This window comes from Anastrepha obliqua, chromosome 2 (genome assembly GCF_027943255.1).
Source record: "Anastrepha obliqua isolate idAnaObli1 chromosome 2, idAnaObli1_1.0, whole genome shotgun sequence".
Lineage (NCBI taxonomy): Eukaryota > Metazoa > Arthropoda > Insecta > Diptera > Tephritidae > Anastrepha > Anastrepha obliqua.
In genome coordinates, this window is record NC_072893.1 from 65,832,200 (window position 1) to 65,838,074 (window position 5,875).

The following is a 5,875-nucleotide window of genomic DNA, read 5'->3' on the forward strand; positions in this document are numbered from 1 at the left end:
CTGAAGTTCACTACTTGTCGGTGCCCACAGTAAGAAACTATTTCTTGAATCTGCAATAGTGTACTTGATGAAGTGTTTTCTTTTTGTCTGTTTGCATGTTCTATATGTTCGGCCAGTTGGAATTAAGACAGAGTGTAGAAGATAAAAAATGACTAAGTCTTTTGCATCTGAAATTAGATTGTTAAAAAAAATGAGGGCTTAAGACATATTAAATACCAGCATTGATGCTTCCTTCTTTAAACTGCCTCCAAGTAGTTAAGCTGTTTGAATCTTTAATTTAAATTTCTAGCAAAGGTGGAATCGCTTGGCAGAAGCTTTCCCATTTATCAAATAACAAATTTTGCTTTTCGGGGTACAGCTTCTTAAAATCCAGTTATATCTAAAATAGGAATGAAGAACAATAAATTATTTTTTATGTAAATAAAACTCACGAATTATACCATTAAATGTCCAAAACTCTGCTTATACTGAGGCCATTCTTCTAAAATTGTATTTAAATTGGCATCTTTTTATAGCATTTGTCGTCGCACAGCAAAAGTCGCTTCCCATTTTAGTTGAACTTCATCGAATGGTTCAACGTTATACTTTAACCATGATTTTTCTTGAATGCAATCTAAATGTAATTTTTTTATTAAATGAAGGTTACATTAAATGCAGGTTATAATATTTAATAATCTCTCATTTAAAATTAAAATTAAACCAAAATATACTCATGAATTAAGAAAGCCATATCGTCGTTGCGATTGCAAAACTGCATAAAACCAAAACGAATTGACCAAAGAAACTGAAGTTTCACGTACACTCTTTTGCAGAATTACTATTTGTATATTGATCTCTGTCATAATATTAATAAATTATAAGTTCAGTGAAAAAATTGAGCTATACTTTTGTAAAAAATCAGTTTTCTCTTCCTTCACCACTTATGTAGTTTTGTATATTGGATATACGCGGTATTGCTTTCGCAACGACGATATATGTACCTATATATATATACCTGTTATGCAAGAATTAATCTCCGTTCCTTTTGTTGTTGGTTCTACATCTCTTTTGGAAATAAGACCATCCCGTCTAAGTTTCAATAATACACTGTGGTACTTAGCATACAGAGATCCACCTGGCTTTTTTCCTTTCTTATGAATGTAATATATATCCTGTGTAAATGAAATCGAGGTTAGAAAACTTTTTTTTAATAAAAATTTTAGGTTGTAATCAGACTTTAGATTCACTCGTAAATAAATCCACAATTTTATTGGCGAAAGCTTCAAATGTTTTAGGGTTTGGATGTACTTCAGCAGAAATCAAATAATTTGCAACTGTTGCAGCTAGAAGTTTCCTATACTTTGGAGTGAGACACTTTTTTTGCGCATAGTATTTCAGGATTTGTATCCACCCGCCGACTTACTGAGTATTGCTTCAAAAGATTCCTTATATGAAGTACAGAAATGTATATTTAAAATAAATAAATAACTAAAGTAAAAGTAATAAAAAAAACATTTACCTCGCCACGATATTCATTTGCCAATAAAGCGCATGCCTCAGTGTGAATGGCTTGTGTTTTTATTCCCTAGTGAAGTAAAACGAAGATTATGAATTTTTGCATGCATATCTGTATGTGTGTATATGCACAAAATAACAAAATACCTGTTGCGCTTGCCAATTAAGCAGATTATGCTCAAAAATTACCCTTGGTCCAAACTGCGATGTGTCGATCAATGTATCCAAATGGCTTGGCTTTAGGAGCTTCAATGATTACTTAGTTAGACCGCTTTCTATAATTGAAATGATTAGCAATAACTAAAATGAACAAAACAAAATATCCATAAACTTACCAAAAACACGTTCAAAAACGGTTCGCCTTCCAACTCAATTAAAATTTCTATTAATTCATCCATTGTACGACAAAATATATAATCACGAAGAAAAAAAACAATCAACTACGTATGGTCGTAAAAGCAATGAGCATTCGATAAGATAATTGTAAGTAAAGTAAAAAATAACAAAGAAGAATGTAACATCAAAATGAGGACTACGGGTTTATATTTCAAACACATTTATAGTCATTTAAAAGAAAAAATACTCAAAAGCGATAAAATTTAATGAATTTGGAAGAGTTCAAAATAAAGAATGGTTTTCTTTATTTTAGGGAGGGAATTTTTTCTGAGTGTAAAAAGCTGAAAAATTTCATTGTAATATCTTTAAATATGGTTCGGTTAAATGGTTGCTCGAAGAGAACCCACTTGAATTTAAAATCGGACCGGTGATTCCGTTACCGAGGAAAGGAGAGTGGAAATAACAGGACAGAGAGAAGAAGGTAGCAGGGTATTGAGACAGAACGGTGATTGAAATTACGGTTGTATTAACTGCTTCGCAATAGTGTCTAACTGCCAGAAGTCTTAGTCATAAAAGAAGTAACTGTGTACCTTAAGGGGGGATTCTACTGTAAAAATCAAATTTTCATGGATTTTGTTTTCATACTTGTATTAATTTAATTAGTAAAAAAAAGTTTAGGGTTACATAAACACAGGTCTTGAGTGTACAAAAAAAATTTTTAAATTTATTTTCATTTCAAAATGGCAGCTGTACAGCCGCTCCCCCGAAACGCCTTTTGAAATCTGCCCACACTGTCGCGCATTTAAAAAAAATCTGAAATCAAAAAACCCAAATTTTTTTTATTATATATCATTATTTTTAGTTGTTAAGCCTATTACTTGCAAAAAAAAAATTTTTTTGTAAAATTTTTGAAGTTTTTTAAAAAATCGACATTTTTTTGTTGTCATTTTGTTATTAAAAAAGGGGTTATAAATAATAAATTTTTCCCCACCATAGCTTTAAAAACTAGTAAATATTGTTAAAAATATACTATCAAAGTTTGAGCTTGATATGTTAATTTTTCACGGAGCTGTGATGTGGGCAATTTTGAAAACGTGGTTTCGAGAAAAACACGCATATGACCGTAAACCTCTCGAGCGCTCAGTTTATACCTGCTTTGCTAAAACTTTTATAACTTGAAAACTATTCAAGATTTCTTTTTAAGATTTTCATGGAACATTCTGGAGTTGTTTCTGAGTATGTTTCAACAAAAAGTAAAAAATCGATTTTTTTTAAGTTTTACAGTAGAGTCCCCCCTTAACGCACATGCCGTAGAAAAAACTACGATAAATATCTTCTCGGATAGCCAGGCGGCCATTTAATCAATGGATATAGTTATACTAAGATGAAAGGTTGCTTAGGAATGCCTGGTAGGTCTAAATGATCTTAATTCAGCTAACGAGAAGATGCCAGAAAGCTATCGCAAAGAGTATTCGAAACAGTGTCGAGAGTTTGAATTTACATACCTCGCCGAAAATGACTGGCAAGGTCACCCACAAAATTCAAGATCTGATGCTTTGTTGACTTTAGAATCTCACTCAAGCGTCTCCGATTTAAACGTGACCACCTTGAAAAGTTTTTACAGAACCCTCGCTGAGTTTAGGCGAAGCCCACCTACCCAGGACCCTTTTCCGGCTTGCTCAGCAGTTTTCGGCTATGCCTCTGACACCAGGCACCCGAATGAGCGTAATATTAAAGAATTCGGATGCGATCAAAAGAGAAGCCAGGCATTCTCTTACTAGTTTCGAGCACGCCATCAACGAGCCTAGGACCCTAATTGCCGCTGGTAGTCGGAGTAGATATTTACCTGCCTGACCGTTATCTCCAAGTGAGCAGCCAATCAATTACTTCATTGATTACAACTATCTCCGCTTGGAATAATGATCCAATTGCTTGATTGAGAGCTCCTCCCCCAATCCTTGCATTCCACTTCGAGCTGTCCGTGAACTGCTTTTTCAGGCCCTATCTCCAAATACTGCACCAGTGGAAAATGTCCTACTTGGATCAGCGAGGGTATACATCGATCAGTCATCAGGGTGATGAACTCAAAATTTCTCACAAGAGAACAGTAGTGAAAGTGATTTTTAGGATCATTACATATTAACCTGAAATTACAAAAAAGTTCAAAATATCGGTTTCATATGACGAGAGTTTTTTTTATATGGGTGGATTTGTTTAGAAATTATTACTCAGTGGTTTTAAAAACTGAAATATGAAATATGTCAGACCCACTTTTTACTCCAAATTGTATGAGAAGAGTTACAATATTAGTAAGTTCTTGCTTAAGTTGCGATTTTCCCACAAGGCTGATAAGGTAATATTAAATGCAACTCCGTAATACTTCCCTATTGAAATGTTTACAAAAACTAAAAATAACTCAAATTATCTAATTTATTTAGATTCGGACGCAACAATTTTCATATACAGAAAAGCGAAAAGTCGCCACACTCTATAGTCTAAGAAATACATATTTTTTTGTGGTTTATGTCTACAATAAAAATCAACAAATGCATTCGTTTGTGCGTGGATATAGTTGATATATATGCATATATATCGACCGCCTTGCACAAGTGCAGTGAAAAGTTTACGCAAATAACTCCTGGACCTATTCAACTTGGATGTGTAGAATATTTATATTGTTTGCTTGCCAAAACCCACACATACATGCATACATGATCTAATAGCCTTACATGGAAAGCCTGAAGAAGAAGTGAATAAATTTATCGTCTCAGAACTAGTACGATTTTGGTGAATTCCCAACCACTACTCATCTCGTGATATTTGTTTTCCCAGCGAGGCAGCTTCAAGGCAGAAAACTGAAAGCAAAAAATCGCAATTTTCACGTGTTCTGACATAAAGCTGCGGTTATGCTAAGATACTAATTTGAGCTGTGTTGTGTTGTTTTTGTTGTTTTCTGAAAATGGCTTATAACTGAGGTTGAAAAATCGACAAATAAATATAAGTTAGCTTACAAAAACACGCCTTCACTAGCGCCGCGGAACGGAGATGCCAAACAATACAGCGGTAGCAAAGCCAGTGCGTGTGAGTGGCAGATGGACGGCGAAGCTGAGTCCTACAATAGGCAAATGGCCTCAAAGGAACTACGAGGTAGTGAACATCTTTCTTCTCAGTTTCTCTAGGGCCACGAATACTTCCGGAAATACCTATACCGCATGGGTAAGGTAAGCGACCCGAGGTGCAAAGAACATACGCTCTATAGTTGCAACAGATGGCTCGTGGAAAGGGATGATCTGAGGCAGCCGATTTACAACATCGCGCCGACCAATGTGATCGGCAAGATGTTGGAAGGCGAGAATAACTAGAATGCGGTTTAAAGATACGTTGAAGACGCATTACTGGGAAAAGAGATAGACCCTGGTAGTCCAACAAAGCGAAGCCTCACAGATAGAGACATAAGAAGACGAGCATATAGCATGAAACTGGCTATAAGCATGGTGGACCCAGACATGAGCCAATGCTACTGATCCATTTTATGGATGCCGTTCTGGGGTCTCCTCAAGTGATGCAGAGAGTTCTTCTGGGAAGGGAGTCTACCCAGATGAAGAGGAGGGATTGTTTTAGTGGCCTTACCACTCGTCGCAGTGGACGACGGTCGCAGTAAGTGTGAAGTTATTGTGAATCCTATCTCATCCACAACAAAAAACACATGGCCGTCATACAAAATCCAAAGGATGAATCACATGTTAGGATGTTCTCGACAAAACATATGACGCATCACTGTAACCCTTATAGGTCATTGGAAAGTAGGGGATCATGCAGCCAGACTCAACCTCCCCTTCAATTCCATCTGCAGAAGCTGTTAAGCGGAAGGGGCGAAGGAAAGTATTTTCCACTATTTATCTGAATGTCCGGCTAGCTAGGGCAATACTCCGCTCCTTCGGTAAGCCTTTCCCACAGCAAATTAAGGAGATCTCAGACCTCGAGATAAAGGATTTGCTGTTATACTTGGACTTCACTAAATGGATCTGACTTGGAAACAAAAAAA

General features: G+C 35.9%; 1 long non-coding RNA gene across 1 annotated transcript; it reads right to left on the bottom strand.

Annotated features, from left to right (window-relative positions):
• Positions 1 to 523: 523 nt before the first annotated feature.
• LOC129237267 (uncharacterized) lies at positions 524 to 1,288 on the bottom strand. The gene is made up of 3 exons (XR_008581750.1): positions 1,216 to 1,288; positions 995 to 1,151; positions 524 to 613 (listed from the first exon to the last, which is right to left on the bottom strand). It is a non-coding gene; the product is annotated as an uncharacterized LOC129237267 (long non-coding RNA).
• Positions 1,289 to 5,875: the final 4,587 nt, after the last annotated feature.